This window comes from Carettochelys insculpta, chromosome 2, assembly GCF_033958435.1.
Source record: "Carettochelys insculpta isolate YL-2023 chromosome 2, ASM3395843v1, whole genome shotgun sequence".
NCBI lineage: Eukaryota > Metazoa > Chordata > Testudines > Carettochelyidae > Carettochelys > Carettochelys insculpta.
In genome coordinates, this window is record NC_134138.1 from 64195115 (window position 1) to 64219538 (window position 24424).

Genomic DNA, 24424 nt, shown 5'->3' on the forward strand with positions numbered 1-24424 from the left:
AATAGAAGTTGTCAGTTGTAATTTTGGATCTATGTTGTGATATCTCTTGCAGTGCCAGATATGGTTGTCTGCTAAGCTTTTTTATGCAAATATTAGTTCCCAGACACAAACTAAAATAAAGTTTGTAGCATTAGTGGGAGGAGGATGGCAGGAGGACGAGAGTAAATAGAACATTCTTGCTTATTTTTTTAAAGCCACCAATATTTGGAAGCCAAGGAATTCAAAATTAAGGTTATACTTCAAGCCCTTATGGAAAAGCTAAGATGACAGCAACTTGCAAATGGTCGGAAAGAATTTGTGCCCTTGGTTTGGTGTTTATTATAAAGAAAGAAGGCCTAAAACTTAATTTCAGAATGCTTATCTTTGTTTTTTAACCTCAAATGGTGATAAATATCAAGTATTATGTTTGCTTTTGCTGGAAATCTCTCTGCAGAAGCAGAGAATTAGACTGGGAGCTTCCTTAGTTCTTAATTGAATGAAGTGTGTTATTAAATGTTCAGCAAAGAAATTCATCCTCCAAACTGTTGCCAAGGAACGTGAGTTAAATAGATGAATAAAAACAAACGAAACCCAGGATTTTAAACAATTGACTGTGCTTTAAGAAGTGCAGGAATGGAAAAGGATAACTAGTTTCAAACCTGGGTCTGTGAATCAAGCCCCCAAAGTAGAAATGGCCTAGTTTCAAATGCGTTGAGCACACTCAGCTCTCTAAAGTCTGTGGGATATGAAAATCTCTGAAAATTAGGCCACTTATTTAAGTGCTGCACTTTAAGCAGAAAATGTTGGCTTTGATGTCTCTCACGTTACATAGAACTTGTTTTATGCCTCTGAAAACAAATATACCACTTTAAAAATAATTTGTGGTGATTTCTCCAGGGAGTTTTTGCTATTCCCATGATTTAAATCAGTCTTTTTTGGGAAGTCAGTGAGAATCAGTGGGTCCTCTGAACCACCAGGTAGTAAATAGAAAAATTGAAGAAGAAAGCTCTTCCAGGGAATTCAAATGATTCCTTTGCATCATATAAAAGATATAACCTACTTTTACATGGTGACGAATATGAAACTATTGGAGTTTGTAATACCAGGAGGAGGTGTCCAGCAGTTTAATGAAAAGCAACATGTAATCAAGAGTTGTTAAAGGAACTGGAGAAGAGCATCGCTGAACTATTCATTAATAAAGCTGGTCAAAATTTCATAATTTGATTTGTTTATGAAAGATTATGAGAATTTTCTGTTAAGTGTTTATCCAGTTTTCAACTAGTTCTGTTAATTAAAATATGTTCTCTCTCATTAATGTCATCTACTCTCCCAGAGGGCTGGAAAGCAGCAAATATTTGCTCTTTATAAAGAATGCAGGTACCTTGGAAATTACAGGTCAGGTGAACCATGCTTCTGTGCCAGGTAAATCGGTTGAAATGATTATAGAGTTATAAGACACTTTGATCGATATGGATATGATATGGACAAACGTGTGAGGATTCTAAATTATTTTATGTGCAATTAAGATCGTGGATAAAAAGAACTAGGTTATGAAATTTATTTGAAATCCCACATTACATTTTTTTCTGGAAATTAAGTAGTTATGAGGTTATAGGTAAAATTTTTGTCTAGATTAAAAACTGGCTAAGAGACAAAAAAAAAAAGTAGGAATAAATGATCAGTTCTCACCAGGCCAAAACTTTGTGTGGTGTCCTAAGAGTCTTCACTGAAATTCCACATTTTTTTAAATAGTGATTCAGAATAAGGGTTAAGTGTTGAGGTCACAGAATATTCTATTAAGATATAATTATTTATGATAGTAAGGTCTAGAAAAGTTTGAGGAATTTCAGAGGAGCATAACAGGCCTGGGCAACTGCAGCACAACAGCAGAGTAAATTCAGTTTTGACAAATGTAAAGTAAGACACGTTGGAGAAGGCATAATATGAACTATTTATGCACAACACAAGATTCCAAAGTAACTGAAACCATTGAGGAAAAAGACATTGTAGATATTTCATATGAACTTCTGTTTAATGCATAACAGCAATCAAAAAGGAAAAAAAGGGTTGTAGAGTGGACAATAATGGGGACATCAACGAAACTGAAAGGTATTTAATTTAAATTGATAAATGAATTTTTTTTACATAATACATAATTAGCCTGTGAAATTTACTTCCAAAGGATATAACTGATGCCAAACAAATTCACATGTATTCAGAGAGGATTAAACATTTATTTGTATGTACACTTCTACAGTTATATGGGATTATTTAAAAAGTATGTAATTATCCTACGTCAGAACAGAAGCCTGCTTGACGCTAGTAAGAAAATTCCCATAACGGGCAGGGTGCCCTATAAGGGCTTCTTGCACTGTTACTTAAAACGTCTCGTAGTTGGTAGCTTTGGAAAAATCCGTAAGGACTGATGTGGCACAGCAAATGCCATATTGACAGTTTGTGAATGAGCACAGTATTTTGTAATGTAATTGTTACTGGTACATCTGATTAGGAAAAAAAAGTCTCTTTAGTAGTTTAGATGACAAAGCCACTCAGATCAGTGTTTAGGTCTTTCACTTTTGCTGTTTACAAAATGACATGTCTCTTCTGTGAAAGGATGTATCCTTCACCATTGATACTAATTCATAACTGATCACCTGTAAATGAGATAACTGCTTAGACTGTATGGTTTTAGTATCCTAGGCTAGCTAAGTGCTTTTGGAGACTTGAAGCACAAAACTCTGCCTGCTCAAAAAGCCTGTTAATGGGTCCCGGATGACACAGCTATCAATTTTTTAGTATCAGATATACATGCTGTATCCATTATAACTTTCACTTAGAAGCAGACTAAACCTAACTGTACAGTAGCTTGTAAGGTTTTTCTCTTATTTTCATTCTGAGAGGGACAAAACGTAACTGCTAATTGAAGTGAAAATATGTATCTGAAAAGAAAAGGTTTGGGGTATATAATGACACTGAGCTAACTGACATCTTTCCAAGAGCTGCAGGACTTTTTCTGTTCTTTAACGTTTCCCAGGTTGTGTAAATGTGCTTTGTAAGCAATGATAAAATGACAAGTTGTTATTGATCTGTCCTTTCCTCCATCTCAGAGGGATTAATTAAATAATGCATGTTCCCATGTGAGTTATCCTTCTTCACTACAGTATCCCCAGACCATTAGCCAAATATAGCAATACTAACATCTTTCAACCCCTAGAAACCCTTTGGCTTTCATTTAATTAAATTATCCCATTATGAAAACTCTTATAATGAGATTAAATTTAATTATTTATCAGACACTTATTTGCACTAGGGAGCCTATCAATTATGTATGGTTGTGCTAAACATTTTTCAATCCATCACCTTTTCTTTTCATGGAAGGTGCAATTTATTAAGTGCATCTGAAGTACTGTAACAGTGGAGCTGTAGTAAAAATATGCAGGCCATGCTGGTTCAGTCAGAAGCAAATGAAATAGGTAAACCAGAAAATTTATTTCCCATTCACATTTAAATACAAAACAGATACAGTATCATGTTATTTTAATTATTTGATGTAACAGATTTTCAGGTTTTTCCTAATAAGGCTTACAACAAGTCTGTTTGGATTTGGTATATTTTTTCTGGTTGTATTGTGCTGTGCTGGGCAGCTAACAGATACTGAAGTTATATACAGAAGTTTTCATGCCTAATTAGAGCATTTCAAAGAAAATATGTAAGATAGCTTACACTAATTTAACCGTTAAAGCTATAATTGATTTCCTTACTCAATAATGGAAGAGTGTAACATTCTGAGAGAATATAAAGTAGTTCATCGTAGAACTATGCTTAAGGATGCACTTAACATGTGTAGAAAATAAACCTTCAGTAGCCACGTCTCCACTTGCCAGCAATACTGCATCACTTGGTCTTTCAAAAATAAAAGAGATATGAAGAGGAAAACATTTAGGTTTTCATGAATTGTTTCAACTGGAGTGATACTTTCTGGTGAATGTGTTGAAGAAGACAAAAATGTCAACACAGCTCAGAGCTCTTTTATCAGAGCTCGTCAATATGTAATTAATTATTCAACTGGAATTCGGTGTGGCTCAGGGAAGGATTTCAGAGAGCTCGTCACTTTCAAAATTGCATAGTCATCACAAGATTTGGTGTTTTTCCTTTTACAAATAACAGGGACATGACTGATCAGTGGAATCTGGTTAGGTGATGTGTACCACTGAATGGTCAAGTTAGCAACAATTGCCTTTAAACATAGCAATGCTTCTAAAAGGTTACAAAATTCTATCCACCTTCACAACTGCATATTTCTTGTTCAAATGAGACTGTACACACTGCAGGTGGGGATCAAACTAGGTAATTTGTGCCCTTGTTTCCTCATGTTAGTACTGAAATAGGATAGGCAAATCAGAGCATATAGAATCATAGGGTGAGAAGAAACCTCAGGAATCCATGGCGTCCAACCCCATGCGGAAAACAGGACCAATCTCAACTAAATAATCCCAGCCGGGACTTACTGATTCTAGGGAAGGTGAGTCTGTCACTTCCCTAAGTAAACTATTCCAAAGCTTCACCCACTCTCCTAGTGAAAATTTTTCCTAATATCCAACCTAGACTTCACCTACCAAAACTTGAGACCATTGCTCCTTATTTTGTCCTCTGTCATCACTGAAAACAGCTTCTTTCCACGCTCTTTGGAACTCCCCTCACTCTTCTCTTCTGTAGACTAAATAAAATCAAATCCCTCAGCCTCCTCCCATAAGTCGTGTGCTCCAGCCCCCTAATCATTTTTGTTTCTCTCCACTGGACTGTCTCCAGTGTGTCCATATCCTTTCTGTAATGGGCCCCCCCGAATTGTACACAATACTCTCCTGCAGCCTCACCAATGCCAAGTAAAGAGAAATAATCAGTTCTCTAGATCTTCCTGCAATGTTTCTATTAATACCCAATTATGCTGTTAGCCTTCTTGGCTACAAGGGCACACTGTTGGCTTTTAATCTTTTCATCCACTGTAATCCCCAGGTCCTTTTCTGCAGAACTGCTGCTTAGCCAGTTGGTTCCCAGCCTGCAGCAGTGCTTGGGGATTCCTCCATCTTAAGTGCAGAATGTCTGCGCTTTTCCTTGTTGAACCTCATCAAATTTCTGACCTTGTCTGAAAACAGAGGCCAAAAAAGCACTGAGTACTTCAACTTATTCCCCATCATTTATCACTAAGTTACCTCCCTCATTCAGTGAGGGTCCCACACCTTCCCTGATGTTTGCTTCATTAACTTAGTAATTCACTGGTACATAAAGTGAATATTTGAAGGGATTCAAGTGAGAATGCTCTGAGTTTTGACATATTACTGTTGAATATTTTATACTACTTACATTGAAAGAATTAGATATGTATGTAATTAACAGAAAAATAAACCTGGCTATCATGTTATTGAAGGTATGGTACTTTCACTCAGAGAATTAGCATTAATGGAATAACCTTCATTGCACTCTTAGAAATTGGATAATGGTAGGTAAGATGTTTTGATAGCCATTTTCCAGTTAGGGTGACAAGGAAATGGCTAGCCAGTGTCAATGCCAGGATTAGTAATTAGGTCTCCTGATTAGTGGCACCCAGCTGTAAGAACTAAGAAATATAACTACCAAAAAATTTACCACACTTTAACCAGCGGGATTGCCACGTACAAACATCTGTATGGTGAAATTACAATTAGAAGTACATTTTAAATGTTTTTGTGGTAATCTACAACAAAGTAAAATAACATAGCAAAATAGAATGGAGATCAAATAAAAATTATAGAATATTAATTAATGTAAATTGAGAGAAGAACTCTTGTCTCTCTGGCCATTAGTACACTGTTGTTGTGAATACTGACTGTGATCAGTTCTGTTCAAATATATCTGAAGGCACAGATTTTCTTACAAGGGATTATGCACTAGTATATGCTCAGTCAAAACATTTAGGTCACATTTATGTGATGTGAGTATAGGTTGGACATGGTGGTGGTGGAAACCTGCAAGGACATTTTTGAAGGGTTTGCAGAAAAACTCTGTTAAAGGGACAGATTTGAGGGTGAAGAGTTAGAAGAGTAGGAGTCAACATGGAAGAAGGTGTGAAAATGAGAGTTGAATAAGAATACCAGGGTGCGTCTGCACTAGGAACTAACTTTGAAGTTTGGCACTACTTTGAAGTAGCTGCAGAAAGTTTACACGTTTTCCCTTACTTTGGAATCAGGGAGCCCAACTTCAAAGTCCTTATTCCATTCCTGGGAATGGAGTAGTGCCCTACTTCAAAATTAAACTTCAAAGTAGGATGTGTGTAGACACTCAACTTCAAAGTCTCTTACTTCCAAGTTATACTTCGAAGTAAGCAACTTTGAAGTTATTTTTATAGTGTAGACATGGCCCGAGAGTAGTTGGAGTAAGTGAAAAACCAGCAAAAGCAGAGATGTCTACAGGAGTGGAGTTATTCAAAGCCTTGATTATGGAGGTCAGATAATTAAATATAATTTAGAAGGCAAGAAGAAGCCAGTTAAAGGATGTGGACAGGGTGGATTGATTTTAAATTTTGGCCATTTAGATCATTGATTTAAATCACAATTTAAATCACCAGAAAGTCATTGATTGAAGTCAGGTTCTTCTTCGAGTGGTCCCCATGGGTGCTCCACAGTAGGTGTCGGGCTCGCCCCGGCGCCGCAGCTCGGAAATTCTTCAGCAGTCTCCGTTGGGTCGCGCATGCGCCGATGCGCGTCGGCTCTTCGCGCGCTTACGGTCACGTGCGCGATCTGGTCCCTGCCAGTTCCTTCTCAACCGCCAACGGCTGCAGACGGAATCCTCTCTGGCTCCAACGCCCGAGACAGATAAATCTTATTTTTTTCTTGTGTTGATAGTTTAATAGTTCATAGTTAGCAGTTCTATAGTTATTATAGTTTAGTTACCTTGTTACAGTTCGTTTAAAAGTTAAAGCCTATCTTAAAGACTGCAGCGGCCGCCTCCGGGCAGGCCTGCTAGTTTTGTTTGTCAAGCCTCCAAAGGCCAACGGTTGTTATCATCATCTAATAGACTGCTAAGTGTGTTCATAGCACTTAAGGACTCACAGAGTTGAGCTTTAACAATGTCATCCTCCGGCTTTAAGAAGTGTGAATCTTGCCGGGAGGCCATGCCTGCTTCGGATGGCCATAGCAGATGCATACGGTGCCTCGAGGAGACACACGTTCCCCAGAAGTGCTCCCATTGTTCCAAGTTGACTAATAGGGCTAGGAAAGATAGGGAAATGAGGTTGAAGATGCTGCTATTTGACAGAGCACTTCAACCCGCCTCATCAGAGACAATGCATGCGGAGGGCTCTTCAGGATCGCACAAGAGGAAGGCTGCCTCTTTGACCTCCTCTGTGCAGAAGAAAAGAAGAGCTTCGCCTACTTGATCTCTGCCCGTTACTTCTGGGAGCGGGATGAGTGCAACGAAGGGCCCGCGCACGCTGGCTTCCTACGCTGGTAAATCCGCGGCGCATGTAACCGCTCAAGGGCCTACAGCTACTGGGGAGACGGCACTGAGAGCCATGCAGGCACTGGACAGACCGGCACCAGCTACTGCGGCACCGAGTGAGGCTCCCCCAGAGGCACCGGAAATGACGGCTCTGAAGACGACGGCACCGGGAACAACGGCACCGAGGACGTCAGCACTGAGGATGACGGCACTGGGATCAACGGCACCGGCAACGACGGCACCAGCAACGACGGCACCGGGAGCAGTGAAAATCAGCATGACACCTGCTACGGTACCAAGCTCACCGATAAGACCACCTGAGAGGGCAAAGGCTAAAACAAAGACCAGGCACCACAGCCCCTCCCCTGAGGTAATTGCACTGCCTCTGTCACCACGATCACCACCGGAGATTCGACGGGCAGCAACACCTTCAGCCTGCCACAGACGTCCATCTCCTTTTCTTCGGAGTCCATCTCAAGGGGCTGCACACTTCTCTCCATCATCTAGCAGAGACCCCTGTGAGTATTCCCACAGAGGCTCTCCCTATACGTCGGTATCATCTCGACGGTCTCGACATTCCCTGCACCACCCTTACATCTTTGGGTCATGGTCCAGGTCCCCATCAGCGGGCCCCTGTCCCTGTTGCTACGACCGCCATCATTATGCAGGGCATCAGCATAGGAGGTTGACGTCTCACCGTCGATCTCCGTCAACTCCCCCTCAACGCCACAGTGTGCAGCTTCCACCTGGGGGAACACCACAAGTCCCCCAATCAGAGGCTGGGTCTAAAGACATTGAACCCCACCTCGAAGTTTCAAAAAGACAATCACACCAATACAGCCAGGATCCAGAGGAATTGGAGGAGAGATACCATAGTGATGCCTCCTCATCCTCGCCAGATGAGACGGTGGTTCCTGGAGACATTTCTCCTCCAGATGACCTTAAACAGTTCCAGGAGCTGTTCAAAAGAGTAGCTTAATCCCAAGATATTCAAGTGGCGGAGGTGCAGGAGAAACACCACAGACTCCTTAAAAATCTCAGGCCCCCATCCTCTTCTAAAATAGCTATTCCTCTGGACGATGCAATCATGGAGGCAGCCACTAATATATGGCAAACTCCGGCATCCACTCCTCCTACCAACAAAAGGGCGAACAAAAAGTACTTCGTCCCTGCGAAAGGTATGGAATTTCTCTTTAGTCATCCACAGCCAAACTCACTAGTGGTTGAATCGTCTCAACACAGGTCCAAATCGTCCCAGTACAAATCTGGGGGACTGGACAAGGATATAAAGAAGCTGGATCTCCTGGGTAGAAAAGCCTACTCCTCATCCACTCTGTTGCTCCGCATGGCCAACTATGCCGCTCATTTGTCGAACCACAATTTCGACAACTACTCCAAGCTTACTGCCCTCATGGACTTCCTTCCGGAGGATAAAAGGCTGATTCTTAAGGCAATTGTACAAGAGGGCTATGCGGCTTCTTGAGTGGGCGTCCAGATTGCATTGGATGTGGCGGACACAGCGGCCCGTGCCGTAGCCACTGCAGTGGTAATGCGGAGGGAGTCATGGCTTCACACATCCGGCATTCCAAAGGACTTACAAGTCAAAATTGCAGACCTCCCCTTTGACAAAATAAAATTGTTTGCCAAATCAACCGACTCAGTCCTACACTCGAGCAAAGACTCCAGAGCGACACTTCGGACTTTGGGAATATATACCCCACCATTCAGAAGGAAGAAGTTTTATCCTCAACAACGCCGTTATGGTTACCAACAGCAGCGAACCCAATTTCAATGGGGGTATGACCAGGGACGTCATCAACAAACACATTATAAGGGCCCTAGGCGTCGACCTCAGCAGGGCAACGCCTCCTCAGGGCAAAGTACAAGACAGCAGGTTTGACGGGTATGTCGAGGGTCGCGAAGCCAAGACCGTATCTCAGTGCCAATCTCAGTACATGTTCCATCACCGACTCAAACCATTTTACCCACATGGAAAAGCGTCACTTCGGACAAGTGAGTATTGGAGATTGTAAACACGGGATACACGATCCCCTTCCAGTCGTTACCTCCACCAAATCCTCCCACCACACCCCTCCTCAGAGACCCTTCTCACCTACCGGAATTAAGGTGGGAGGTGGACCACCTCCTATTCATAGGGGCGGTGGAGAGAGTACCAGAGCAATTTCAAGGCAAAGGTTTCTACTCCAGGTACTTCCTGACGGAAAAGAAGACAGGAGGGTGGAGGCCCATTTTGGATCTACGCCCACTAAACCAGTATCTAAGCAAACAGCGCTTCAAGATGACTACGATGGCTTCAATAATCACGGCACTAGACGACGGCGATTGGTTTGCAGCCCTCGACTTACAGGATGCTTATTTTCATATCGCAATTCATCCAGCCCACAGGTGCTTCCTCCGATTCATTGTTGGCACAGATCATTTTCAGTTCCATTCGGCCTCTCTTCAGCGCCCAGAGTCTTCACCAAGACCTTAGCGGTGGTGTCAGCATACCTACACAGACAGGGCGTTTTCATTTTCCCGTACCTGGATGATTGCCTGCTAAAGGGAACTTCCCGGGCAGAGGTATTACAGATGATACACATCACCACAAACACATTTACCTCATTGGGCCTCATCATCAACTTCTCAAAGTCAAAGACCGACCCCACGCAAAATATAGAGTTTATAGGGGCTTGGATAGACTCAGTCATGTCAAGGGTGTATTTACCCGAGGCTCGTTTTCGTGCCATCGAGTCTCTCGTACAACTACTAACGTACAGCCCCACTGTTCCAGTTCTTATGTGCTTACAACTATTGGGGCATATGGCAACCACCACGTTTGTGGTGCAAAACGCCAGGCTGCATATGCGAGGATTGCAGCATTGGTTGGCAACCATATACAAACCCTCAATCCACACCGTCCACAAGAGGGTGTCACTTATAACAGAGGCACGAAGCTCGCTAACATGGTGGGGAAACCCCAAGAATCTCCTAACAGGGGTGCCCTTCCGCCAACCACAAATTACTGTGTTCATTACAACAGATGCCTCCCATACGGGATGGGGGGCACACATGGACAACAAAACCACTCAAGGGTTATGGTCCCCCGCGGAGAAGACACTGCACATAAACATATTAGAACTCAGAGCAGTGTTCAATGCGTGCAGGCATTTTCAGAATTATCTGCGTGGAAAAATAGTCGGCATGAATACCGACAACACCACCACCATGTTTTATATAAACCGGCAGGGGGGAGCCAGGTCTCGTACGCTTTGTGCGGAGGCGGTCCGACTGTGGAACTGGTGCATTGCCAACAATATAACCATAAAGGCTTCATACCTACCGGGTGTCCACAACGTGAAGGCGGGCCAGCTCAGCAGACACTTTGTGCCCACTCACAAGTGGCAGATCCGTTCAGACCTACTTCACCAAGTGTTCTGCAGGTGGGGTTTTCCCCAAATCGATTTGTTCGCCACCCGGGACAACAAGAAATGTCCCCAATACTGTTCCAGAGCGGGCATGGGACAGGGGTCTTTGGGGGACGCCTTCATGATCCCATGGAAGGGCCCTCTACTTTATGCATTCCCTCCCACGACACTTATACACAAGGTCTTGGAGAAGGCCAGAAGGGAGAGAGCACGCATGATACTCATAGTCCCAACCTGGGACCGGCAACAGTGGTTCCCATTGCTCCTACGCATGGCTCAGCATCGGCCATGTCCCCTGCCAACAGTACAGGACAGTCTCACTCAGGCTCGGGGATCAATACTGCACCCACACCCGAAGAGACTTTGGCTACAAGCATGGTTAATCTATGGCTAAGCGCCTTAGAGACTACATGCTCAGAGGGAGTACAAAAAGTCCTTGAATGTAGTCGGAGGACTTCTACCAGAAAGACTTATCAGCACAAATGGTTGCGTTTTTCCAATTGGTGCTCCTCCAGGCAGCTAACACCCCAGGACGCCACCATACCTACGATTCTGGACTATCTGCTACAACTCAAACAAAAGGGACTTTCTCTATCCTCTATAAAGGTGCATCTGGCAGCTATATCAGCGTTTCGGCATGAAGAGGATGGATCAACCATGTTTGCCCATCCTGTTGTCTCGCGTTTCCTAAAGGGGTTGGTAAATCTGTACCCCCCTCGGAAACCAATACCGCTGTCATGGAGTTTAGACCTAGTTTTACACACCCTCTCAGGACCGCCCTTTGAACCATTGGCTATGGTCCCCCTTCGACTACTCACCATTAAAACGACTTTCCTCCTGGCAATCACGTCAGCTCGCAGAGTGAGCGAGCTCGTGGCCATAATGTCCACACCACCCTGCACGATATTCTCAAAAGAAGCGGTGGTCTTACGTTTGCACCCAGCCTTCGTTCCGAAGGTCTCTTTGGATTTTCATATTAACGAACCAATAGTGTTGCCCTCGTTCTATCCTAAGCCTCACAACTCAAATGAAGAGGCACGGTTGCACTTACTTGACGTAAGAAGGGCACTGGCCTTCTACATCGATAGAACTAAACCCTTCCAGAAAACGGACAGACTCCTGGTGTCCATTGCATCCAGGTCAAAAGGAGAAGCGCTATCTTCACAGAGGATTTCAAATCACATTGTGTCTTGCATAAGACTGTGTTACGAGCTTTGCAAGACTCCTCTGCCAGTTCCGCCAAGGGCCCACTCTACTAGGGCGATGGCAGCGTCAACGGCCTTCTTCAAAGGAATCGCGCTGAGAGATATCTGCAGAGTGGCGACGTGGTCTTCCTGTGACACCTTCACCAAGCACTACGCCATGCACAGGATGCTTGATGAGGATACACGCCTGTCGACAGCAGTCCTTTCATGGGCAAGCTGCGCATAAATCGGGTACCCACCTCCTTTTTCGGGGGGGGTTACTGCTGGGTAGTCACCTACTGTGGAGCACCCACGGGGACCACTCGAAGAAGAAAGAGAAGTTACTCACCTGTGTAGTAACGATGGTTCTTTGAGATGTGTCCCCGTGGGTGCTCCACTACCCACCCGTTCCTCCCCACTTCGGAGCTCTGTTTGTGTGTTTTTCAGGGGCATCCGGAGCGGTTGATCAGGAACTGGCGGGGACCAGATCGCGCACATGACCGTAAGCGTGCGAAGAGCCAACGCGCATCGGCGCATGCTTGACCCGACGGAGACTGCTGAAGAATTTCTGAGCTGTGGCGCCGGGGCGAGCCCAACACCTACTGTGGAGCACCCATGGGGACACATCTCGAAGAACCATCGTTACTACGCAGGTGAGTAACTTCTTTTTTCTCACTGATACTACTTCACATATTTCTTCAAGCAGTGGTTCAAGTCTGGTCACTAAAACATGTTAATTTACAGCTCAGTGTAGCATTTTACAAAATCTGAGAGTATGTTTTGTGTTTTTTTAGATAACTTGATTTTTATTAATTTAGAAAAAGTGCATAATACTCATTACTTGTGTCAAGATACAGATTTAAATTATACAACACAGCAAAATTTGACAAGAGGCCTTAAAATCAAGGTAGCTTAGTTTTCCTGTTTTACTTTGTGTGTGGGGGCAGTTAGGGGTCAGTTGTTCATGCTCCTGTTTCAGTGGAACATTGACAGGTCTCCCAATGCAAACTGTTGTAGTTTGAAATAACCAGCATCTGTGCCTAGCAGTCTCCACATAGGTGAATAGAGTTGTCAGGCATTCAGTTTTCAACTGGAATGCCTCGTTGAAAGGCACCTCCTAATTCCAGTCAGCAGTGCTGACTGGGCTGTTAAAAGTCCAGTTAAAAGCACATTGGGGTTAAGTATCAGAGGGGTAGCCGTGTTAGTCTGGATCTGTAACAGCAATGAAGGGTCCTGTGGCACCTTACAGACTAACAGAAAAGTTTTGAGCATGAGCTTTCGTGAGCACAGACTCACTTCATCAGATGCTGGTCTTGGAAATCTGCAGGGCCAGGTATAAATAAGCCAGAGCAAGGGTGGGCATAACAAGGTTAGCTCAGTCAGCAAGGATGAGGCTTACTACCAGCAGTTGATCTGGAGGTGTGAACACCAAGGGAGGGGAAGCTGCTTTTGTATTTAGCCAGCCATTCGCAGTCTTTGTTTAAGCCTGAACTGAGGGCGTCGAATTTGCAGATGAATTGTAGCTCAGAAATTTCTCTTTGGAGTCTGGTCCTGAAATTTCTTTGCTGTAGGATAGCTACTGTTAAGTCTGCTACTGTGTGGCCTGGGAGATTGAAGTGCTCTTCTATGGGTTTTTGTATATTGCCATTTGTGATATCTGATTTGTGTGCATTTATTCTTTTATGTAGAGACTGTCCAGTTTGTCCAATGTATATAGCAGAGGGGCGTTGCTGGCACGTGATGGCATAAATTATATTGGTAGATGTGCAGCTGAATGAACCCACGATGGTGTGACTGATCTGGTTAGGTCATGTAATGGTGCTGCTGGTGTAGATATGTGGGCAGAGCTGGCAACGAGGTTTGTTGCATGGATGGGTCCCTGAGTTATAGTGACTGTGGTGCGGTGTATAGTTGCTGGTTAGGATTTGCTTCAGGTTGGCAGGTTGTCTGTGGGCAAGGACTGGTCTGCCTCCCAAGATTGTCTCATATTCACATGCATTGTGGCTCTTGAAGTATTGATTTTGTAACTGCATTTTTAAAAAGAGCTCTTTCTACTGTTTTGTTTGCAGACCCCTTCCCTATCTCCATGTGGCTCCTCTTGGAAGTGTCAGCATGTCCCTTTCCCTCTATGACTCCTAGGCAGCCAGGCAGCTGCATGTGCTGTTCTTACCTTAGAGACAGCTCCCCAGCTCCCATTCTGCAGTCAGAAAGTTGGTAACCCTAAAAGTCGAGGTGGGAGAAGTTGTGGTTTTTCCACTTAGTATGTGGCTATCTATCCTCACGTTGGGGTCCTGTTGCTGGCATGCTTCCCTACTTCCTTGAAATAGCATGACGGTCCGCAGGATTCCCAGCCTACTACAAGAAGATCAGATTTATATAAAATCAAATAATTCTGTAACTCATACACACAGTTACTCTTGGGAATGATGGAGGGTGTTTGCTCTTTTTGAAGTTGCTAAACCGAGAACCTAGCTACCTTGGAAGGTGGTAAGGTGAAAGGAAACAGCCAGCATGGATTTGTAAAGAACAAATCATGTCAAACCAATCTGATAGCTTTCTTTGATAGGATAACGAGCCTTGTGGATAGGGGAGAAGCAGTAGATGTGGTATACCTAGACTTTAGTAAAGCATTTGGTACAGTCTCGCATGATATTCTTGTAAAAAAACTAGGCAAATACAATTTAGATAAGGCTACTATAAGGTGGGTGCATAACTGGCTGAATAACCAAACTCAGAGATAGTATCAGCGGGGTAGCCGTGTTAGTCTGGATCTGCTAAAGCAACGAGGGGTCCTGTGGCACCTTATACACTAACAGAAATGTATGAGCATAAGCTTTCGTGGGCAAAGACCCACTTCGTCAGATGCAGGTCTGCATCTGACGAAGTGGGTCTTTGCCCTCAAAAGCTTATGCTCATATATTTCTGTTAGTCTATAAGGTGCCACAGGAGCCCTCGTTGCTTTTGTGTACTCAGAGAGTAGTTCTTAATGGTTCTCAATCCTGCTGGAAGAGTATAACAAGTGGGGTTCCGCAGGGGTCTGTTTTAGGACCGGTTCTGTTCAATATCTTCATCAACAATTTAGATATTGGCATAGAAAGTAAGCTTATTATGTCTGCAGAGGATACCAGGCTGGGAGGGTTTGCAACTGCTTTGGAGGATAGGGTCATAATTTAGAATGATCTGGATAAATTGGCGAAATGGTCTAAGGTAAACAGGATGAAGTTTAATAAGGACAATTGCAAAGTGCTCCACGTGGGAAGGAACAATCAGTTTCACACATACAGAATGGGGAGAGACTGTCTAGGAATGACTACAGCAGAAAGGGATGTAGGGGTTATAGTGGACCACAGGCTAATTATGAGTCAACAGTGTGACACTGTTGCAACAAAAGCAAACATGATTCTGGGATGCATTAACAGGTGTGTTGTGAACAAGACACGAGAAGTCATTCTTCCGCTCTACTGTGCGCTGGTTAGGCCTCAGCTGGAGTATTATGTCCAGTTCTGGGCAGCGCAGTTCAAGAAAGATGTGGAGAAATTAGAGAAGGTCCAAAAAAGAGTGACAAGAGTGATTAAAGGTCTAGAGAATGTGACCTATGAAGAAAGGCTGAAAGAATTGGGCTTGTTTAGTTTGGAAAAGAGAAGATTGAGGGGCGACATGATAGCAGTTTTCAGGTATCTAAAAGGGTGTCATAAGGAGAAGGGGGAAAACTTGTTCTTTTTGGCCTCTGAGGATAGAACCCAGAGGCAATGGACTTAAACTGCAGCAAGGGAGGTTTAGTTTGGACATTAGGAAAAAGTTCCTAGCTGTCAGGGTGGTCAAACAGTGGAATAAACTGCCAAGGGAGGTTGTGGAATCTCCATCGCTGGAGATATTTAAGAACAGGTTAGATAGATGTCTGTCAGGGATGGTTTGGATGGTACTTGGTCCTGCCATGAGGGCAGGGGGCTGGATTCGATGGCCTCTCAATGTTCCTTCCAGTCCTAGTATTCTATGATTCTATGATTCAAACCTTCCCTCTTCCCTCAATAAAACTGTAACATGTTCTCTCATTTTATTCCCTTATAAGCTGTGTCTACACGTGCACGCTACTTCGAAGTAGCGGCACTAACTTCGAAATAGCGCCCGTCGCGGCTACATGCGTCGGGCGCTATTTCGAAGTTAACTTCGACGTTAGGCGGTGAGACGTCGAAGTCGCTAACCTCATGAGGGGATCGGAATAGCGCCCTACTTCGACGTTCAACGTCGAAGTAGGGACCGTGTAGACGATCCGCGTCCCGCAACGTCGAAATTGCCGGGTCCTCCATGGCGGCCATCAGCTGGGGGGTTGAGAGATGCTCTCTGTCCAGCCCCTGCAGGGCTCTATGGTCACCGTGGGCAGCAGCCCTTAGCCCAGGGCTTCTGGCTGCTGCTGCGGCAGCTGGGGATCCATGCTGCAGGCACAGGGTCTGCAACCAGTTGTCGGCTCTGTGGATCTTGTGTTGTTTAGTGCAACTGTGTCTGGGAGGGGCCCTTTAAGGGAGCGGCTTGCTGTTGAGTCCTCCCTGTGACCCTGTCTGCAGCTGTGCCTGGCACCCTTATTTCGATGTGTGCTACTTTGGCGTGTAGACGTACCCTCGCAGCGCCTATTTCGATGTGGTGCCACGCAACGTCGAAGTTGAACGTCGACGTTGCCAGCCCTGGAGGACGTGTAGATGTTATTCATCAAAATAGCCTATTTCGATGTTGCTACATCGAAATAAGCTATTTCGATGTTGGCTTCACGTGTAGACGTAGCCATACTCAGCCAAATAATTTATTTCCATTACTGATAGCTGGTTCCCTCTTGATTGTCTGCTAATCGTGAGGAGAAATTGAACTTTTGATGAATACTGCAGACTATTCGTGAAGTGGTGTGTACTCCAAATGACAGAAGATAACTATTTCCTTGGCCATAGCTGTATACAACATCAGTTTGAGATGCCTCTCAACCAAAGGAGTTTGAAACTCTGTGTAATGTGGAAGAACAGACTTCTTAAGCTGAGCTCTGGGAAGAGGAAAAAACTTAGTGAAAATGAGGAAGCATTCTGCATTTTCCTCCATTAACTGTTGAGGTCCAGTTTTACTATTGTGGCAGGGTACATATGAGATTTCCTGTGACTGAAGGTGTATGGCATTATCCTGGGGATTACTTTGCTCATGAACAAGGAGAAGATCTATACAAATCACAGTTGGACCCGAGTGTCTCAGAGAGACTGATTAAAGAATTGAAAGAGATATCTCTGCTGAGCATTGAGAGCAAGACTGATATTTTGAAGGAGGAAGTAGCAAGAGCAGTGAAACAACTGAAGCACAAGAGCCTTGGAAATAAGATCACAGGAGAGATGATTAAATATGGTGGAGAAAGTATGGTCCAGGAAATACACCAACTATGTAATACAGCATGCAAAGAAGAGAAGGCACCTAAAGAATGGACAAGATCTATGCTAGTGACAATACATGAGAAAGGAAGTGCATTGGAGTACAAGAGCTACAGAATGCTTGCCCTAATGAGTCATCTAGGCAAGGTGCTGATGATACTGACAGAGAGACTAAGATCACAGATAGAAGAACATCTAGTGGACGAGCAAGCGGGGTTTAGGAAAGATAGAAGTACCATACAGCAGATATTCGCACTAAGATTGATAGTGGAGAAAGCTCAACAAAAGAACAAGAACATCTACACTTGCTTCATTGATTTTCAGAAGTCATTTGACAGTATGGATCAGAAAGGCTGTGTCTACACTAGCCCCAAACTTCGAAATGGCCATGTAAATGGCCATTTCGAAGTTTACTAATGAAGCGCTGAAATACATATTCAGCGCCTCATTAGCATGCGGGTGCCCGCGGCACTTCGAAATTGACGCGGCTCGCCACTGCGCGGCTCGTCCCGATGGGGCTCCTTTTTGAAAGGACCCTGCCTACTTCGAAGTCCCCTTATTCCTGTGAGCAGATGGGAATAAGGGGACTTCTAAGTAGGTGGGGTCCTTTCGAAAAGAAGCCCTGTTGGGACGAGCCGCATCAATTTCGAAGTGCCGCGGCCGCCCGCATGCTAATGAGGTGCTGAATATGTATTTCAGCGCTTCATTAGTAAACTTCGAAATGGCCATTTACATGGCCATTTCGAAGTTTGGGGCTAGTGTAGACATGGCCAAAGTGACTTGGGTGGTGTTGGGGTCATATGGAGTGGATAGCAGACTGATACGGTAGTTGAAGGATATCAGTGACATTGTGGAGATAGTGCTGAGAACATGCAGGGAGTTGGGAAGTTGGTTTAGAATGAGTAGCGGTATGAGACAAGGAAATCCGATATAGCTGAGTGTCTTAATCCCGCATCTAGAGAAAGTGATGGACAAGATCAAGGAAGAGGCCGAAGGGGTATTTGTGCATGGGATAAGAATTAACAACTTGAAGTTCGCAGATGATACCATTGAGGAAGATGAGGAGAAGCTAGCAAAAATGGTGCAGGTGCTAAATGAGGAAGGGAAGTGGTATGGACGGATTATGAACATCTATAAAACAAAAGGAATCATATTTGGAGATAAGGAAATAGGAAGGAAGATCAGTGCAGATGGGATTGAACTAGAGAATGTGGAGTGTGGTGGAGTCTCTGGCCCCACCTTGCTCCGAGGGGTCCTTTGTTGCCCTTAGGGAGCCACAGCCCAATCAGGCCTCAGCGGCCTAGTCACAGTGGGTGGGCATCATCGCCCAATCAGGCCTCAGTGGCCTAGTCACAGTACACGGACCTCACAACCCAGTCAGGACTTTGCAACCTAGTCACAGTCTGCAGGCCCTACAGCCCAGTCTGGCTTCAGTGGCCTAGGTCCTCCCTGCCTTAGGCTCATAGGGATGTGGGTGTAGAGGAGCTTGGGCCCACCTGCTCCACCAAGCTCCAGCCCAGGGCCCTGTTGGTGGTGAGTGTGGGACCCCAGTCACCAGCTCAGCGGGGAGCCTCACAGCAACATGCTGAGCTCACTGGAAACCTTCCTAGTTCCCCTACCCTCGGCTACTTCCTACCCCATTCCTGGTGTGGTCCGCTGTCTCAGCTCTGGCTGTGCTTGCTCCAGGTGCTCCTGCTATGGACTGCTCTTCTGGCGCTGGCTGCCACCACTGTTGCTGCTGCTCCTCAGGTGGCTGTGGCTCCCAATCTTCAGCAGGAGTTCCTCCCCACTTCTGGCCAGCCTCAACTGCCAGGCTTCCCCAGCCTTTATACCTGCTCTATGGCTGGAACTTGCCCAGCAGGGCCTTGGAGACAGGGGCCTTTTCTCAGTGTGGGGTTGGTACACCCCTGTCACACAGAGAAGTTAATATATCTGGGGAGCAACATAACGTAAGCTCTAGATTGTAAGGAGGAAATAGCGACTAAATAGTGAAAGCAACAGCGAATTTGAAGGCGATGGATAAGATGTGGAAAAGCAAAGCTATTAGCTTAGGAATGAAGCTGAGCATCTTGAAAATGTATTCAGCAGCATGTTGTACGGATGTGAGACATGGGTGGTAACCAAAGATTCAAAGAGAAGAATATTGGCATTCTAGAGGAATTGTTATAGAAAGACCCTGAGAATAGGATGGATGCAGAAGGTCACCAACGAGGAATTATATAGGAAGATACAGCCAAAAGAGAACCTACTGCAGGTGATTATACAATGAAAGTTACACCTATTTGGGCATATTTGCAGAATGAACAACGAATAAAAATTGAGACCCTGTTATTTGGCATAATGGACAGTTCGAATAGGAGGGGAAGACCCCACAGAGAATGGGTAGATGATAGAGTAGATTGGTGAGGAGCTAGTCTACAGAAACTAAGCCACGGCAGAGTGGAGTCTTCAAAGTGCACAGGACAGGGAAGGATGGAAGAAATAGTAAGAGAGGCATCAAACACCAATAGGCTGAGCCCATGGTGTTTGTTGATGATGATGAATCCAAAGAAGTTGTTCTGTTGGGGAAAAATATGGAATTGGCTGAGGTGGGGAATTGGCTTAAATTAAAAAAAATAAATAAATTTGAGTTGATAATCCTACAACTGTTTGTTTTTACAGACTTAGGTTGTCTTACATTCTGAATGTGTTGTGTGTAGCAGACTTGCTTCTGCAGTTTGAAGACCATAAGGACCTAAAGGGTGAGAGCTACTGATGAAGTAAAGAAGTAAAAAACAGTTGTGTGTGGTTTTGTTTTGTCCTTAGTCTTCTGGATGATTTTTAGCAAAGGAAGCTGCGGTTTGGAAACAGGATAAGATGCATTGTTTATATATCCAGGTTACAATCACCATTTATTCTATAACAGAAGCTAAGTATTATTACCAATGAGTGAGTGTTTTATTAAGTTCAAGAGTGAGTTAAGATATAATTTGTCTTGTTGCTTATTTATACATGCAAATATAAGGAATATTTAAAGACGTTAAAATTTTGCTTTCTTGAATAGTAACAGAGGGATATCCATGCTAGTCTATATACTATCAAAACAAAAAAGCAGTCCAGCAGCACTTTAAAGACTAACAAAATAATTTATTAGGTGATGAGCTTTCATGGGACAGATCCACTTCTTCAGATCATAGCCATACTAGAACAGACTGAATATTTAAGGCACAGAGAATCAAAAATAGTAATCAAGGTTGACAAATCAGAAAAATATTATCAAGGTGAGCAAATCAGAGAGTGGGGGGGTGTGGTCAAGAATTGGATAAAGCCAAGCATGCATAAGAGCCCCTATAATGACCTAGAAAATTCCCATCCTGGTTTAAACCATGTGTTAATGTGTCAACTTTGAATATAAAAGAGAGTGCAGCAGCCTCTAGATCCATTGTTACAGTCAGGCCCTCAGGTACAATTGCATTTGCTCTGATCCTACTGACAGAAACCGAAAACTACAAGATCTTTACCAAATATTCACAAGCCTGAATTACCCACCAGGAGAAACAAAAAACAAATCGACAGGGCTGGATGCATACCCACAGACCAGCTACTCCAAGATAGGCCCAAAAAAGCCAAGAACAGGACACCACTGATCACTACCTACAGCCCCCAACTCAAACCACTGCAACACATTATTAAAGACCTACAACCTGTCCTTAATCAGGATGCTACACTCCAGAAGGCCCTAGGTTGCAGGCCTGTTCTCTCCTACAGACAACCTCCCAACCTTATGAGGATTCTCATCAACAACCACAGTCTATACTGCAGGAACACCAGTTCTGGAACTTTTCCTTGCAACAAGGCCCATTGCCAACTTTGTCGACGTATCTATTCTGGAGATACCGTCTCTGGACCTAACCAGGTTATTCACAGAATCCAGGGCACATTCTCCTGTTCCTCAACTAACATCATATATGCCATCATGTGCCAACAATGCCCAGATGATTTGTATATTGGACAGACTTCAAACTCTCTTAGACAAAGAATTAATGGGCATAAAACAGACATAAAAACACTCCTGATTCACAATCCTATCAGTCAGCACTTTAATGGAGTGTGCCATTCTGTTAATGATCTGAAAGTTTGTGTCTTACTGAAGAGGACTTTTCACAACAGTTTGGAAAGAGAGGCTGAGGAGCTCTCTTTTATATTCAAATTTGACACATTAACACATGGTTTGAACCGGGATAGAAATTTTCTAGGTCATTATAGAGGCTCTTATGCATACTTGGCTTTATCTAATTCTTGACTCGCCCCCCACCCTTCTGCCCCTCTACTTTCTGATTTGCTCATCTTGATAATATTTTTCTATTTTGTCAATCTTGATTACTATTTTTGGTTCTCTGTGCCTTAAATATTGAGTCTGTTCTAGTATGGCTATGATCTGAAGACGTGGGGCTGTCCCACGAAAGCTCATCACCTAATAAATTATTTTGTTAGTCTTTAAAGTGCTACTGGACTGCTTTTTTGATTATTTTTCTTATACATCTACATCTTTCATTGCTTGGTGCATTGATCAAAATACACAGGAGAATAACAGTAGACACACGAATGGTGATAACTTGATTAACTTGAGTACGCAAATATTGAGGAGAAGGTGATCACTGCCTTAAGCACTAAGCATTAATTGGGTCCAGTGGAGAAATGAATGGCCTCACAATAAAGGAATGAGGGTTTGCTCCCTTAGCTAAATCCCTGGTAGCCCATTGCTGAATATCACCACCTTCTGCTGGAGAGGGTAACACGGCTAACCAAGGGATCAGAATTGGTTCCTGTAGTCAAAGCCTCAGTATTTAGTTTGTAATTCAGACCAATGTTTAAGTCCACTATCATGCCCCCAAAAAGAGGAACAAAGCTGTTGGTTTTGTCTTTACATAAGTGTGTTTTTAATGATGTCAGAGGCTCCCAGGATAGACTTTTTTTTAAATTTATGTATCAAAATAAGTCAATTGACATAGGACTAGGTAGAAGCAGTTTTGAACCAGGATAACAGGAACATAGGAGTTTTGTAATGTAGTTAAATTGAGACTCTTGCCTTTGTGGGTAAAATGCAATAGGCGTATCCTCAGGTAGCTCCATGGAGAGAGAGAGAGAGAGAGAATGATGTCTCTTGCATATTTATAGATTGCAGAACAGTGAGCTGCAAAGACTACATGCTTAGAATAGTACAGTTATTTTAAGTGGTGAAAAGTAAGATACAGATTTTCAAATTAGAACATGGGATTGTAGCCATGTGACTCTAATTAACATTAATAGGAACTGCTCTGCTCAGTCTGTATGTACCACTTTGAAAATTTCCCCTAGGTGTTTCCCTATGAATATTTATGCAATCAGAGACAAAATGCACAATGAAGCAAAACCCCATGTGAATACAAGTAGGTGATCAAATAGCTTACATGTTTTTAGATTGTGACATAACCACCACATTCATGTAGAAACAACAAAACAAACTTGACTGGAAAAACATATACTTAAATACAAAAACTCATAAAAAAAAACCTCATTTGAAAAACATAAAGAGAGAAAAATACTTTTCTTTAGACTTTGTCACCTTTGAGTCACCTGTCAACACTTCTAAGCATAGAAGAATTTATAGTTAAGGGTATATAACAAATGACAGGTGATTGTTTCAGTCAAGAAGATAGATACAGGGTCAGATCTCCCAATGTAAAAAACTGCTTTGCACTGCATGGGTTGTACAAATCAGCCCCAAAGCTGGCTTAACCTACTCTGAAGCTACTCCATCTGGGGATCAGACCTATGATCAAATAGTGTAGAGATGTGAGGAGCACAATGTTGGGTTTAGATCCCATGCCTACAGTGGCCTGTAGTGCTATTGTATGTCAAATAGTTGGGGTGCTAGTGGATAACCAAATCATATGGGCTGCGTCTACACGTGCACGCTACTTCGAAGTAGCGGCAGTAACTTCGAAATAGCGCCCGTCACGTCTACACGTGTTGGGCGCTATTTCGAAGTTGAAATCGACGTTAGGCGGCAAGACGTCGAAGTCGCTAACCCCATGAGCGGATGGGAATAGCGCCCTACTTCGACGTTCAACATCGAAGTAGGGACGTGTAGACGATCCGCGTCCCGCAACATCGAAATAGCGGGGTCCTCCATGGCAGCCATCAGCTGGGGGGTTGAGAGATACTCTCTCCAGCCCTTGCGGGGCTCTGTGGTCACCGTGTGCAGCAGCCCTTAGCCCAGGGCTTCTGGCTGCTGCTGCTGCAGCTGGGGGTCCGTGCTGCATATACAGGGTCTGCAACTAGTTGTTGGCTCTGTGTATCTTGCACTGTTTAATGAAAGTGTGTCTGGGAGGGGCCCTTTAAGGGAGCGACTTGCTGTTGAGTCCGCCCCGTGACCCTGTCTGCAGCTGTGCCTGGCTCCCTTATTTCGATGTGTGCTACTTTGCCGTGTAGACGTTCCCTCGCTGTGCCTATTTCGATGTTGGGCTGAGCAACGTCGAAGTTGAACATCGACGTTGCCAGCCCTGGAGGACGTGTAGACGTTATTCATCGAAATAGCCTATTTCGATGTCGCAACATCGAAATAAGCTATTTCGAAGTTGGGTGCACGTGTAGACGTAGCCATGTGGAGTTAAATTAATTAGTCACAAACCTTGCATCCAAGGCAAAACCCTAAAGCAGATGGCTGATATCTGAAAGCCTATTCACCAGCAGGGGAAAAATGCAAGATGAGGCCATAATATACATCTGGAAAACAATAATCTTTCTCCATCTTCTCTATGTCCCCCACAATAGGAATTGAGAGAATGAATTCCCAGTCACAAGACCATTGTATCCTCCTCCTGTCCATCCTAAGATGGCCACCAAAAGATTTTGCAGCTGACTGACAGAACAGTGATCTCCAGGCAACATACAAAGTCTGTCTCTAGAAGCAATATTACCTTAAAACCTTTCTAGGAAA

The 24424-nt window shown here is 43.9% G+C and overlaps 1 protein-coding gene across 7 annotated transcripts in view; it reads left to right on the forward strand.

Moving 5' to 3' along the window:
- Positions 1-24424, forward strand: part of EYA1 (EYA transcriptional coactivator and phosphatase 1) — a 276879-nt gene that overhangs the window by 98588 nt on the left and 153867 nt on the right. For 2 of the 7 annotated variants that reach the window (XM_074987092.1, XM_074987088.1), the window contains one exon: positions 20125-20204. The exons of 3 other annotated variants lie outside the window; for them this stretch is intronic. The gene's annotated coding sequence lies outside the window, so the exon portion shown is untranslated. Of the gene's footprint in view, positions 1-1253; positions 1402-20124; positions 20205-24424 lie in introns of those variants that run through there. 2 more of the 7 variants (XM_074987086.1, XM_074987085.1) reach the window with 2 other exon arrangements.